Here is a 16,572-nt window from a genome sequence, read left to right on the forward strand (position 1 = left end):
ACTATATACCTTCCATATAAGGAACCATCTATATATTATCCATTGAAGGAAGACTATATTATCCATAGAAGGAACCATCTTATTATTATCCATAAAAGGAACATACACTTAATCATTTAATATCTATCTTAGGAACCCTAATGGGGTCAACGGTCCTTATCTACGTTGTTACATTCCACGTCTATGTCCAAAGGAAGTTAGAGGGATTTTCCATCCTAACTTACTATGTCGGACCACTACAACAAAAATGGCTTTTTAGGACCTTTTGTGTGGGACGCTTGTAAAATAGGTTCCTAAAAACTATTTAATATGACAAATGAACATTTGGGGTCCTTTTACAATATGCGCTACAGAACCGGTGTCCTAAAAAGTTATTTAATAAGATGGATAATTCTTTAGGGTCGTATTATCATATAACTTAATAAGACACTTAAAATGTAAATCCTAATAAAGTAATCTATAAGACATGTAGTTGTTAGTGTCTCATTATGTGGTAATGTAATATGGCACTTTATCACTGAAGGTCTTATTATAACATAACTTAATAGGACACTTTGTAGTTAAGTCATAAATGTTCGGTGTTATAGGACCCTTCCTAGTCGAAGTCATATATGAACATCACTTAATAGGACATTTTACACTACGGTCATATAACTTTAACCTTTATAATATGCATAATCGTTGTGGTGTTATTATAATACACCGTAATAGGACATTTGATATTTTAGTCATAAAACATCTTGTTTATAGGACGCTTATTCGCTAGAGTTTTATTATAACAGCTAGTTTAGGCTTGCGAGCTAGTTTGAGATCGACATATGAAGCTCGAGCTTAAGATCGGTTATTTAGTGAGCCTCAATAAAAGCTTGAGCTCGTTTACACTACTAGAAAATTGTCCAACTTCCTACATCATTTTTCGTTGGAAATGCGTAGGAAATCATTGTTTCCAACACATTTCCAACAAAAACGGGTATGTGGGAAAAAGTCTCGTGGGAAATATTTTTTTACGCATTTCCAACACAGTTTCTAACACATTACCTACAAAAATATGTCGTTAGAAGTTTCCAACGCATTTCCAACACAAATAATTAATGAAATTGTTTCCATCTTCTTACGCATTTCCAACGCATATTAATATATTTTCTTACGCATTTCCAACAAAAACAAATATTTTTTTTGTTTTCTAATATTTTCCTATACAATTCTAACACATCTAAATATATTTTGTTTTTATTTTTTTAATTTATTTTATATTTATTTTCAACGCGTCAATTTAATATTAGTTTTTTTTATGCACATTTCAAAAAAAATCCAAACAAATAAATTATAAATACAATAACTTAAATTAGTGCAAAAAATTGTTAAATATATTTCAAAACGCGTTTACAAATAAACTATAAATACAATAAATTAAATAAATAGATTCACAATTTAGCACTAATCTTAAGAATGATATACTAATTTAAAAGAGAGTGAAACTTTCTAACAACTCTTCAAATTTTTGCATCATTTATTCATTTTCCATACGCCCATTTTCCATATGTTTTGTTCGTGTTCCAGGTCTTCTCTTGTCTTCTATTCCCTTCATAATTGTTCTTCCATCTGTGCTTGAATTACTTGTACCTAAACAAGTGTTAACATTTTGTTAAATTAAGTATGTCGTTTTGTTGAATACAAGTCAATGAGTCATTGTTTAAGAAAACAAAACCACATGATATTTAGTGCCAATCAAAGTATCATAGAATCATAGTGCATAACTGATGCTCTACCACCAACTTCATTATGTGTGTAATGTGTTATTATAGTTTTGATTAATCTATAGCAGTTTCTTATCATGAACTTGATATCCAATTAGTATCTAACATATCTTATATCCAGAAAAGTAAATTCTTAATATGAATCTAGAACCCTAAATACTTGTATTATAAAGTTGCTGAAGGAAATCAATCTCAGGCAATTGTTTGCGAAAGTTGCAAAATGAAATTAAACATATATATATATATATATATATATATATATATATATATATAACAACAATACCTCTTCTTGCGACTTTCAAGCATCAAAATGTAATACAGACCCACAAGATATAAATGATGTCCATATCACCACAAAATGGGGATCTGAAGTGCTTATCCTGGATATCCAGCCCCTACGACTTCTTGGTGCTTGCACCTTCAAAACTTAATGCCATTAAAAAATTACCATTTTTAATTTAAAAAATTGAAAAAAAAAATATTACTGATTACCACCATGAGGCTGAAACTTTCTCATAAACTCATCAAATTGTTTTTCCTCCTCTCTTCAATTATTACATTCCTTTTCCATTCGTTGCACTCGTTCTTCCAGCTCGGTTCTTTGTTTCCTTTAATTTTGTAGCTGTATTTCCATTTCGGCTCGAACTTTTTCAATCTAAAAGTTGTTAAAATATTAGGATTGTCACAAGTACATATAATAAGTAACCCTTGTGCATTCGCACCGGCATTGGTTAGGCGTTCTCATGTGATTTTTTACACAGCACACGGTCTTGCAGCAAGTCTTCTATCATTAACTGAACAACAACAAGATTAGAAAAGCTGATGAACTTTATTTTTGTTTAACCGAACATGTTATATAACCTATATATGATGTAAACAAATGAGCACGAATATACAACAAAAAGGTTACAATTATCAATCTAAAAATATTATTATTATTACTATTACTATTAGTATTATTAGTTTTGATATAACTGTTGAACTTTGATTCCATTGTTTTACTTAATAATACATATTATTATTATTAGTATTATTATTATTACTATTAGTGTTAGTGCTTCATATAATTGTTGAACTTTGTTTTCCTTTGTTTTTCTCCATACATATGTATTTAGAGCCGAGTGTCTCTCTGTAAATCACCTCTTTATCCCTTTGGAAAGAGGTACGGTGTGCCTACATCTCACCCTCCCCAGACCCTACTTATAGCTCTGCTGTCGGTGGGACTTCACTGGGTATGATTGATATCAATCTAAAAATAACTTATAGTTATAAATTACTCACTTTCTTAAAGAACTCATCATTAGAGCTTATGATTATTAAACGCTTTTTATGTCTCTGCATTCAAGTAAACAAACAGATAATTACACAATGAATATATAAACCAGCTTTTAAAAGATAACTACGAACACCTTATTAACATTAAACCGACATCCCATTACATATATCCTCTAATTAAAGTGCTTTTGCAGCGTATAATCAGATCTTTCGTATAAAAACACAATAGCGGATTCTAAACAACTTAAATACACGAACTGTAACATGAATATTACAATATATAATCTTAGATTATAGACAAGCATGATGAATTTTCAGAAGCAATAGATAATAGCAACTATAAGTTCTTCTTCTAACAGGTATAGACAAATTATAACCTAAATTTACCACACAAATCGATTAATTTGAGACGCATAAGTACCAATTAGCAAACGGTGGCCGACAAAGCATAAACTAAAGCAAATAAAGTATATATGTAAGTGCAAAGATTAACCTACACAGATGACGGTAGACGAGGGCTGCCATAGTGGTGACGGAGGGCTAAAATGCGTCAGCTAGCGGCGGTGTTGCGCAGTTCAGTGAGGAAAGAAGGTTATAGCCAAGATGAGGTTTGCAATATCGCACATCGTTTACGATGTGTAGCCAGTTTGAGACACGGCTTTGGTGGTGGTGGTGGTGGTGATGGTTAATCGGCTGTGAGGAGTTGAAAATTTGACGAGGGGAGGGAAAATTGGGAGGGATGTGATTTTGGTGGGATTATAAATTATTTTGTACGAGGGGAAATGAAAATTGAGCGGGAGATGAATAAATTTGGGTTTAAAAATTTAATTTTGATCAAATAGATTTTATTAAAATTCAATTTAATTCTTTTTTTAATCCTTCCGACATGTCCCGAGAAGGGATTGTTGGTGGGGCTGACGTGCTCCCAGCCGAAAGGCTTCGTTACAACTTATGTTCAAAAACTCGATGGTTTACGGGATTCTGCAATTCACATCAAGTATCGCATTTTACTACGTTCTTCATTGATGCATGAGTCGAGATATCCGTTGTCGAGTATTGTTTTCCATTGTAGTATGTGAGACTTTAACCTAAGACCCTCTCTCTCTCTCTCTCTCTCTCTCTCTCTCTCTCTCTCTCTCTCTCAAAGTCAGATGTTTAAAAGGTAATTTCTGTAAGGCATATGTTGTGGTTGTGTTGTAGCTACCGATGATCATTATACCATTAAGGGTCGGATGATTCCGCTTTGGGAATAACATGAGATTAAACTAGATGTGCTAGTAGCAATAGTGATCAACGTTGGTGGTGGAGTTGAAACGGGAGCTCCACCTCCATTTCCTCTGATTCACTGATGATCATGGTGAATGGTTTTAAATGTGTGGTTCAATTATGGATGGCTCCAATGAAGAACTGCTAAAGCTCAACGAAATATATATAGAAGAATGATCTTATATTGAATGTAATGCATTGTACAAATGATTTGTCACCTAATCTAACCATAAAATCCCTCATCTCGTCATGCCACATTCTATCCAAGTACAAGCGTATTAATACCAGGTCTTACTCTCTAGTCAACCCCCCCCCCCCCAAATGCTATCACACCCCCAAACTAGGCCTAGGGGTATGAACCATAGTTGGTACCACATTTGTAAATATATCAGAGTAGCGGGTTAATGCGGAAGACTTTATAAAAACAAAGGATCGATATTATAAATATTTACAACACAAAAGACGAGATGAAAATCTCGTTTGGTTTCTTGTTTATAAGTTTACAAAAACCACCAAGTTTTAATATTTACATAAAAGTTATCCGAGCTATCGGATACTTGAGCTTCTTCGTCCTTCAAGCTCTACTCATGATTACTTGCAAAATGTAAATAAAATACGTCAGCAACGAATGCTGGTGAATATGCTGACGCTTAAAATATTTTCTTTACTTAATTAGCCCTCGAGACGACGTAAGTCTCGGCCCATCTTGGCTTAGGAATAATTAAGATAAACAATCATCATAAACTCGAGTCTCTGCACTAGCTCACCTCAGCGAAACAACGCAGCGTGTATGACATAACTTAGGTACTACAAATATACACATGGTCATTCCCCACTCGGACGTAACTAAGGTCCGGCCCATCGTGGCTGGAGGTCGTGACCAAGCATGGTGCGATGTGCCCACCGCGTTCCACATATGTAAGGATCCAGACAAACGTATACCATAGCCTGAGGGCTGGCTTATACTCTTATTTATAATGTTTTTAGAGACACATAGCCCGAATGTAAAGTTTTTCATATAATCAAGTTGACTCGTATGAAGACAAGTTTGTAAAAAGTGGGGCGTATTACCCTTTTCAATGGGATCAGCTTCCAACACCGTCCGTTAGTCTTCCTTCACTATCTCGCACCTATAGTACGAGTATGACATTCATTAGTCGGATACACGATCCGGCTTAAGACCTTTAGTCTTATTTATCTCGATGAACCTTTAGTTCATTATTTTATTTTACTTTAAAACCTTTAGTTAAAAAGTAATCTTTATAAACCTTTAATTTGTTTATAAAACCCGACGTTTCTTCTTCATTAAGAAACGTATTATTTTCTTTTATTATTTAAGTATACTCATAATACTTAAATAATATATTTCATAACAAAGAATAATCTTATATATATATATATATATATATATATTATTTATATATTTTATATATATATATATATTTATATATTTTTTATCTTTTCTTTTCTTTATTTTCTTTGTTATATTTTTCTTTGATTATCGAGAATAAATTCGACTTAGGGTATTGAGCCCTTTTAATATATTATTATTATTTTGGTCGGGTATTATGCCTACCTTTGTCGGCTTGATAAACCGTAGTCACTTGGGGAGCACTTCGTCACCGCTTAATCAACACTCTTTCCTTGCAAAATCTTTTCTCCTTACTTGACACGCTTTTCGAGACACCAACACTCTTGGCACGAACTTCGAGTTAATCAACGGGTCGTCTGGACAGCACTTCCTTCTTGTTCGGGATGTCGGGGGAGTGGCACGGAAATCGAGGTAATGGGCATGAAAAACGAGGTTTCGGGGCACGTTTATCGAGACAGATGAAGGGCACGAACTTCGAGGTGGAGAGAGAGAGGCTAGAGAGAGAGTATGTGTGTGAAAATCTGGTGTGAGTGGATCAATCCCGCAGCTGCCCTATTTATACCCATTTTTGAACCCCATCGCGGTACGCGATGGGTTCCCTGGCTCCCCTATCGTGTACCGCGATATAAGGTTGGTGAGTCAGGGTATAGACCTGCCACGTGTCAACACGTGGCAGGCGCCGCCACACGTGTCAACATGTGGTGACACGTGGCAACAGGCGTTGCCACCGTGTGCCACGTGGCACACGTGTCAGTCTATGTCAGATACCCCATCGCGGTACGCGATGGGTGTCTTCTTGACCCTGTCGCGTAGCGCGATGGGTTAAGAAGACAGATTTTCAGTTTAGTCCCTTGAGTTTGGAAATTGGCAGAATTGGTCCCTTGACTTTGGAAACTTGACATTTTTGGCCCGAATTTTACGTGATGTTACATCCTCCCCACGTTGAAATAAATCTCGTCCTCGAGATTGCTTACGAGAATAAGTGGAGGTATTTCTTTCTCATTTCGGACTCGAGTTCCCAAGTATACTCGGGTCCTCGTCGGGAGTCCCATTTAACTTTCACGATTTTCAATGTTCGTCTTTTAAGTTTCTTTAGTTTTGAATCTTCAATTTGAATTGGTCTTTTAATGAATTTTAAATTCTCGTTAATTTCTACATCTTTTAGTGGCATCGAAAGAGATTCGTCGGCTAAACACTTACGTAGATTCGAAACATGGAACACATCGTGTATCCCTTGCATTTCCTCAGGTAGTCGTAATCGGTATGCGACGGTACCAATTCGTTCGAGTACCTCGAAGGGTCCAACGAATCGAGGACTTAGTTTTCCTTTCTTGCCGAAGCGACTACGCCTTTCCAAGGCGAGACTTTCAAAAGAACTCTATCACTGACATTAAATTCTAACGGCTTACGATGGACGTCAGCGTAACTCTTTTGGCGATCACGTGCCGTCTTAAGTCGTTCACGAATTTGAAGAACCTTGTCAGTAGTTTCTTGGACTATTTTGGGTCAAGATAATTGACTATCTCCGGTTTCAGACCAACACACGGGCGAATAACGCCTCGAACGGTGCGGTTTTAATGCTCGTGTGATAACTATTATCATATGAGAATTCCATTAGGGGTAAGTGGTCGTCCCAACTTCCACCTAAGTCCATTACACATGCTCGGAGCATATCTTCCAACGTCTGAGTAGTCCTTTCGCTTTGCCCATCGGTTTGTGGATGATAGGAGGTGCTAAGGTTTAGCTTTGTGTCGAGTGCTTGTTGGAAGCTTTTCCAAAAGTGAGATGTAAAACGGCTATCTCGATCGGAGATTATAGATAACGGTACTCCATGCAAAGCAACAATATTTTTTACATAAACACTCGCTAATCTATCCATTGAGTACGACTCATTAATAGGAATGAAGTGTGCAGACTTAGTTAGACGGTCCACAATCACCCATATAGCATTATGTTGTCGAGTCGTTTTCGGCAGTTTGGTAATAAAATCCATGGTAATCAACTCCCACTTCCATACGGGAAGTTCGGGTTGTTGAAGCAACCCCGAAGGCCTTTGGTGTTCGGCCTTGACTTTTAAACAAGTGAGGCATTTCGCAACATGCGAAGCGACATCCTTTTTCATTCCGTTCCACCAATAATTCTCTTTAAGATTTTGGTACATTTTGTCGCTTCCGGGATGTATCGTATATTTGGACTTATGGGCTTCGTTTAAGAATTTCTCACGTAAGTTTCCAAAGATTGGTACCCAAATCCGGTTTCCCATTCTAAGGATACCATCGTCACCTTTGACTAGCGAGTAAATGGCGCCGTTACGTTTTTCGTAAGAAATTTGGTTTTCGTTAATCGCTTGAATTTGAGCGGATTTGATTTGGTCGATAAGATCAATTTAAAGTTCTAGCCTTAACGCTCGGACTCTTTTTGGCTTTTCGTGCTCTTTTCGACTTAAGGCGTCGGCCACGACGTTGGCCTTACCTTCGTGATAGACAATTTCGCAGTCATAGTCATTTAGAGTTTCCATCCAGCGTCGTTGGCGCATATTAAGTTCTTTTTGATCAAAAATATGTTTTAAACTCTTGTGATCGGTGTACACGATAAATCTTACTCCATAGAGATAATGCCTCCATATCTTAAGTGCAAAGATTATGGCTCCTAACTCTAGATCATGAATTGTGTAATTCTTCTCGTGCACCTTGAGTTGACGAGAGGCGTAGGCTATAACTTTCTTGCATTGCATCAACACGCATCCTAAATCGGAATGTGATGTATCGCAAAAGACCACGAAGTCTTAAATACCTTCTAGCAAAGCCAGTATAGGAGCTTGGGTAAGCTTTTGTTTAAGTATATCAAACGCCTCTTGTTGCTTTGTTCCACATTCATATTTGATGTTTTTACGAGTTAGAGAGGTTAAGGGAACAGCGATTCGAGAAAAGTTTTCGATGAATCTTCGATAATAGCCAGCCAATCCCAAGAAACTTCGGATCGTGGTTGACGACTTTGGAACCTCCCATTTTGAAATGGCTTCAATCTTAGCGGGATCCACTTGAATTCCGTTAATATTAATGACATAACCAAGAAATTGCACTTCGTGCAACCAAAACTCGCATTTCGAGAACTTGGTGTACAACTTCTCGGTTCTTAGGATTTCAAGCAATTTTCGAAGATGATTTTCATGATCGTCCTTTTTTTTAGAATAAATGAGTATGTCGTCGATGAAAACGATCACAAATTTATCTAAGTAAGGTTTACAATTCGGTTCATCATATCCATAAACGCAGCTGGCGCATTAGTGAGTCCGAATGGCATAACGGTGAACTCATAATGGCCATACCTCGTTCTGAAGGCAGTTTTAGGAATGTCTTCGGATTGAACCTTGAGTTGGTGATAGCCGGAACGAAGATCAATCTTGGAAAAATAGCTAGCACCTTGAAGTTGATCGAACAAGTCATCGATACGCGGAAGTGGATAACGGTTCTTGATAGTTACTTTGTTGAGGGCTCGGTAATCAATGCACATCCGCATGGATCCATCCTTCTTCTTAACGAACAGTATTGGTGCTCCCCACGGTGATGAACTTGGTCGTATAAAGCCTTACTCTAGGATCTCGTCGAGTTGTTTCTTTAGTTCCTTCATCTCGGTTGGCGCGAGGCGATATGGAGCTTTGGCGATCGGAGCAGTACTGGTAATAAGGTCGATTCTAAACTCTACTTCATGATTGGGAGGAATGTCGGGGAGTTCGTCGGGAAATACATCGGCATAATCAGAAACAACAGGAACATCTTTGATTTCTTTAGGTTTCAATTCTTCGGTGACGTAGGCCATGAATGCTTAGCATCCTTGATTCAAACATTTGTTAGCCTTTATCATGGAGATTAGGCTAACTTGGCCAGCGTCCTTGTCCCCTTCAATTCGTATAGTACGTTTATCGGGGGCTTGGAGTTCAACAGTCTTGGTATTGCAAAGGATACGTGCATGGTTGTAGGATAACCAATCCATACCCAATACAACATCAAAACCAGCAAGAGTCATGGATAACAATAGAATAGGAAAAACATAACCGGCTAACAAGATTTTTCCATTTTCTATAGCTTCGGAGATTTTAACAATGTCGCCATTAGCGGTTTCGACGCTTAGAGTTTTATTAAGTTTGATTAAAGGTTCGTTTAATAGACTACAAAATTTATAATCTATAAAACTTAAATTGGCTCCTGAATCAAACAAGACTCTAGCATAGGCGTTGTTATCAAGAAACGTACCGGTGATAGTTTTCGGCATGTCAGCCGCTTTCTTCGTATCAAGAACAAAGACTCTTGCATTGCCCTTCTTGGGCTCGTTCTTCTAACCGCTACCACCCGAACCACCAGTCGCGGGTTTATTTTTGGGACACTCGAAGCTAAGATGCCCCATCTCCTTGCAGTTATAACAGGTCATCTTCTTCTTCCAGCAATCGGCTGTGGTATGACCGGGTCTATTACACGATTCACAGACTTGGGATGCAAAGTTGCATCTACCTCGATGATACTTCTTGCAAATTTTGAATTGAGGGACGCCGAGATTGGAGCTAGACCTTCGTTGGTCAACCCCTTTACCCTTGAAGTGGGTATCTCCACCTTTTCTCGAGTCATGTGCTGGTACAACCTTCTTATCTTCCTCCTTATTGCGGATCATTCCGCCCATCAGATATCCAGCCAACTCCATTGCGGAGTCAGCGGTTTGTGGCAAGTGCGATCTTACCGTGTCACGAATATCACGGGATAGTCCCCATATGTAACGTGTGATTTTGCTGAATTCCGGGGTAACCAGCTGGGGCACTAAACGGCAATACTCGTGAAATTTCATGTTATACTCACGAAGGTTTGTTCCGATAACCTTGTGAGTCAAGAACTTTGTTTGAATTTGATCTGTCTCGTGCATCGGACAGAACTTTGACATCAGTAACTCTTTGAATTCGTTCCATTTCAAACTATACATCACTTCTCTTCCTGTACTTAAAATTAACGCGTTCCACCATTCATGTGCTTCGCCTTTGAACATTAAGGCGGAGTATTGAATCTTTTCTTCTTCCGTACACATTCTTGTGATTACAATTGTTTCCATCTCTTCTATCCACCTTACGGTATTTATGGCTCCCTTATCCCCGTGAAATTCTTTTGGTCCGTAATACTTAAAGTCTTTAAACGTGAAACCACCGATTTTGAGTTTCTTAAATTATTGCCTTATGCCTCCATCGGCATTTGATTCATGCATGCTTTCGTCCATGCGGGAAGGTCTGGATCGTGGTTTGGAAACAGACTTTCGAGAATGATTTTCAGAATGAGAATGTTTTGTTTGGGATCTATTTTCAGATGCTTCTCTAACAGTCTTATCGATCATTTGTTGTATTTGATTCATGTATTTTTCGGGAATCGGATCCTCTCGTTCTTTCTCAGGACCTTTCCCTTTAGCTTCTCGTTTCTCGGCTTCCTTTCGGGAAACCTCACGGTTATCGCTTTGTCTAGAAATTCTCTTTTAAATCTTTTTATCTTTTATATCTTTTTGATCTGAAATTTAACACATTTCTTTTCTTATTATACAAATTTTTATTTATTTCACAACCATATACATATCATAAATGATACGTATATTATTTTACATCATTCTTTATATACCGTTAAAACGATATATAATATCCTATCCTTATTACATATTATACACATATCAAACAAACTATTTTACAAATATACTTCTTCTTAATCCTTCATAAACTTCTTCACAACTTTGGTGAGCTTGTTGCATTTGCGAAGTAGTTTGTCTCCCGTTTTCTTTTTCTTTTTCCCCTCAGCATCAATCTTCTTCCTCAACTCATCAGTTTCTTGTAAGGCTCGATCCAAATGCTCCTCCTGGGACTGCGGTATGTCGGTAGGATACCCATATCTTGGAGGTGGGTCACGGTAACCCGTCATCACGGGTATGGTGATGCAGTCACATCGGAGGGATAATTGAAGAATGCATCGGCTTCTTTATTTTGCTCACGAATTTCATTGGCCTGTTCTTCAATGGATGGAATCTCGCCTTGATATGATGGGAAACTTATTGACGCCTTCCCCTTGAGCTCATGGAGGAATTGCATGTATGGATCCACAGATCCATAGCTTGGGGTTGTGTGTTGCTCCTCCATTGGTGTGGTTACTTCTTTTGGATTGTCCGGGTCTTCTGGGTCGGTTTCCTCGTTTGGTTCCTCTTCGGTCATTTCTGGATCAGTTTCCTCTTCCGGTTCCTTCTCTGGCTCTTCTTCAGTCATTGAGGGCATGTAGATCTTCTCGTATGGCATAGTCACCCTCATCTTGGGCTTGTGAGACGGCCCTTTATTGTTGATGTGGGAATTGGCAGTATCCATTGTTGAAGTGCCGGTATGCCACCTTCGCTGGTCGGAGTGGCATTTCATCCATTCGGAAGAAGGAGAATTGGGTTCCTCTTTTATTTGCTTGTTGGCAAGAAAGTAGTATGACGGATGCGGATTTGACGGCAAATGTGTTGATCTTCTAGATGGATAGTATGGCGAAGTCTCCATGGGTTGATATGTCAGAATCTCGGAAGGATAATACGTCGGTACCTCCGATGGTTGGTACATTGGCAGACTTGTAGGATGATAACTCGAGTGTCTCGGCGATTGGTACACTTCGTGTGGGGTGTTATCCAAATGATAGATAGGACTTGGTTCCATGTTGGGTTGTTGACTAGGTCCTTCGTTGGAATTGAAAAATGACTCGAAGTATCCTTGCTCATAATGTCCTTGGGGAATTTATAATACTTCCTTGCTCTTCTAGCTTCATTATCATAATACTTCATTAATTCTTCATACGACATCTTTTTGGGTGGTTTAGAATGTAGAGAGCGAAAGAAAAGGTTACCAACCAATCTTATACCTATTCAAATAACAAGTAAATATTTCCTATGCTTGAATCGAAGCTTGGGTACTGTTTTATGATACCCAATTCGCTAAGAACGATGGCTCTGATACCAACCTATAACACCCCCAATCTAAGCCTAGGGGTATGAACCATAGTTGGTACCACATTTGTAAATATATCAGAGTAGCGGGTTAATGCGGAAGACTTTATAAAAACAAAGGATCGATATTATAAATATTTACAACACAAAAGACGAGATGAAAATCTCGTTTGGTTTTACTTGTTTATAAGTTTACAAAAACCACCAAGTTTTAATATTTACATAAAAGTTATCCGAGCCATCAGATACTTGAGCTTCTTCGTCCTTCAAGCTCTACTCATGATTACCTGCAAAATGTAAATAAAATACGTCAGCAACGAATGTTGGTGAATATGCTGACGATTAAATTATTTTCTTTACTTAATTACCCCTCGAGACCACGTAAGTCTCGGCCCATCTTGTCTTAGGAATAATTAAGATAAACAATCATCATAAACTCGAGTCTCTGCACTAGGTCACCTCAGCGAAACACCGCAGCGTTTATGACATAATTTAGGTACTACAAATATACACATGGCCATTCCCCACTCAGACGTAACTTAGGTTCGGCCCATCGTGGCTGGAGGTCGTGACCAAGTGTGGTGCGATGTGCCCACCGCATTCCACATATGTAAGGATCCAGACAAACGTATACCATAGCCTGAGGGCTGGCTTATACTCTTATTTATAATGATTTTAGAGACACATAGACTCATGTAAAGTTTTTCATATAATCAAGTTGACTCGTTTAAAGACAAGTTTGTAAAAAGTGGGGCGTATTAACCTTTTCAATGGGATCGGCTTCCAACACCGTCCGTTAATCTTCCTTCGCTATCTCGCACCTATAGTACGAGTATAACATTCATTAGTTGGATACACGATCCAGCTTAACACCTTTAGTCTTATTTATCTCAATGAACCTTTAGTTCATTATTTCATTTTACTTTAAAACCTTTAGTTAAAAAGTAATCTTTATAAACCTTTAGTTTATTTATAAAACCCGACGTTTCTTCTTCATTAAGAAACGTATTCTTTTATTTTATTATTTCAGTATACTCATAATACTTAAATAATATATTTCATAACAAAGAATAATCTAATATATATATATATTTATATATATTTTATCTTTTCTTTCCTATATTTTCTTTGTTATATTTTTCTTTGATTATCGAGAATAACTTCGACTTAGGGTATTAAGCCCTTTTAATATATTATTATTATTATTTTGGTCGGGTATTATGCCTACCTTTATCGGCTTGATAAACCCTAGTCACTTGGGCAGCACTTCGTCGCCGCTTAATCAACACTCTTTCCTTTTAAATATTTTCTCCTTACTTGACACGCACTTCGAGGTAATCACCGGGTCGTCAGGGCAGCACTTCCTTCTTGTTTGGATGTCGGGGAGTGGCACGGAAATCGAGGTAATGGGCATCGAAAACGAGGTTTCGGGGCACGTTTATCGAGATGGATCAAGGGCACGAACTTCGAGGTAGAGAGAGAGTATGTATGTGAAAATTTGGTGTGAGTGGATCAATCTCGCAGCTGCCCTATCTATACCCATTTTTGAACCCCATCGCGGTACGCGATGGGTTCCCTGGCTCCCCTATCGCGTACCGCGATATAGGGTTGGTGAGTCAGGGTGTAGACCTGCCACGTGTCAACACGTGGCAGGCGCCGCCACACGTGTCAACACGTGGTGACATGTGGCAACAGGCGTTGCCACCGTGTGCCACGTGGCACACGTGTCAGTCTATGTCAGATACCCCATCGCGGTACGCGATAGGTGTCTTTCTTGACCCTTTCGCGTAGCGCGATGGGTTAAGAAGACAGATTTTTCAGTTTAGTCCCTGGAGTTTGGAAATTGGTAGAATTGGTCCCTTGACTTTGGAAACTTGACATTTTTGGCCCGAATTTTACGTGATATTACAATTGCACCACCAACTTGCTTCGTTTTGATGATCTCTCATTCGTTTGACCCATTTAGCTTCAATTTCTATGGGCTATAACACCTCCTTAACCCTTTCCCCCGTTTCTCAAACCCTAAACCTTTATTACCTCCTCATTATATGAGCTGCACACCAACATGTTCTTTCTGCTTCACCACAACTTAATCCCTATGAATCATTCGCCACTTCCTCAACCCCCTCTATTTTGTTGTCGGCGACATAGACACAAAATCTACTTTTTGTGGCTTGGTCTTCCCTAATGTAACTTCAATTTCTAAGCCCATAACTAAATTTTTCTCGTACAAGTATCAAACTAACAAATTAAGATCAAATTATCAGACAATAACACATAATGCAGTGACATCACTCGGATATCGGATCAGTTTGGTAGAACGAGTAGAAGATTGGAAATTACCTTCAGGAGTGCCAAGAGTTGTCTAGGGGTTGATGTGACCCCTAGGCTCTACTTTTTCATATAATGTCCCAATGGGCTGACGTGAGGTCGAAGACTCACTCAAAAATAAACCGAATACCACTAGTTAGATAGAGGTAAGCGGGTATCGAACACAGAGAGTTTGTGGAAAATATGTTACTAAGTAGCTTTGTAATTAATCTATATTAAATTAAATGCAGAAAATAAACTCAAGTATGTTGTTGGTTGATTTGATTAACAATAAAGAACTAAAGCAAATAAACAAGTTTTAATCAATATGAGAAAATATGCCTTCCCTCGGTTTCAGGTTTCCATGATTGTTACAGTTAATGTTTAACTGAGATGAACAATAGACAAAGTTCGTGTTTATGTAAAAGATTGCGATAATTGAAGATCAAGTACTTGGATTATACAACGCAAGGTGATCACTCAAAAACCAATTAGTTTATCCAACCCTAAATCCCTCCCGATTAATCTCGATTACATACAAAACCAAGAATTGACGGTTTAGAACACAAAATCAATAAACTAACACACTAAGTGAATATCGACCTTCGGCCACACATGTGGTTTGGGCGATTTGCCACACTTCGGCTTAAATGTGTGGCTAAAAGGTCTTTGACCATGTTTGAAAACCTTCCAGAATGTTTTGGCCACACTTATTATTCTTCACGTGACCATTTTATACCTATTCAGGTACTTTTCGCCACACTTTTAAAAAAACTGTGACAAAAACTAGCCACATTATAAAAACAAGTGGCGAAATGTAACCTACAGTCATAATTTGTTTCATCTTTGATACATGTGACCAAAAACACATGCATTAGCCACAAACTGTGACATTTAACTAGCCACATGTTTAAATTGTGTGGCCAAATTTGACAAGCGGCTACTGTATTGATAAAAGATGTGTCTAAAAGGTAAAACATATAGCCACTTATATTACGTTGTGTGACCTAATGTCACATTTTCTAGCCACATTTTAAATAAAGTGACGAAATATGACGAACAACCATTGTATTTATTAGTTATGTGGCTAAAACGCTTAAAATATATGTCCCTTACACGAGGTTGTGTGACCAAAGAATAGTTTACTTTTATTTTTCATAAGTTTTTTATTGTCACGAAAACACATATTATGTGTGGCTATAAGTAATAAATGGTCACACTAAAATATTATTAAGTGTGTCCAAATGTAATTCATGGCCATTTATACGAGGTTGTGTGACCAAAGAGTATCTTAGTTTTGCTTTTTATAAGTTTTTTATTGTCACGGATACACTGATTATGTGTGGCTATAAGTTATAAATTGTCACATTTAAAGGATGTTTTAGTGTGTCCAAATGTAATTCATGGCCACTTATACGAGGTTGTGTGACCAAAGAGTATCTTAGTTTTGCTTTTTATAAGTTTTTTATTGTCACGGATACACTTATTATGTGTGGTTATAAGTTATAAACTGTCACACTTAAATATTTTTTAGTGTGTCCAAATGTAATTAATGGCCACTTATATGAGGTTGTGTGACCAAAGAATATCTTAGTTTTATTTTTT

The 16,572-nt window shown here is 37.8% G+C and overlaps 1 pseudogene; it reads right to left on the minus strand.

The window, feature by feature from the left end:
* Window positions 1-3,947: 3,947 nt before the first annotated feature.
* On the minus strand, window positions 3,948-4,090 carry LOC143634526 (5.8S ribosomal RNA; annotated as a pseudogene).
* Between the last annotated feature and the right edge of the window lie 12,482 nt (window positions 4,091-16,572).

Source organism: Bidens hawaiensis, unplaced genomic scaffold (assembly GCF_021521415.1).
Source record: "Bidens hawaiensis isolate Kalapana, Puna unplaced genomic scaffold, B.hawaiensis_p1.1 tig00007072_1, whole genome shotgun sequence".
NCBI classification, from domain to species: Eukaryota; Viridiplantae; Streptophyta; class Magnoliopsida; order Asterales; family Asteraceae; genus Bidens; species Bidens hawaiensis.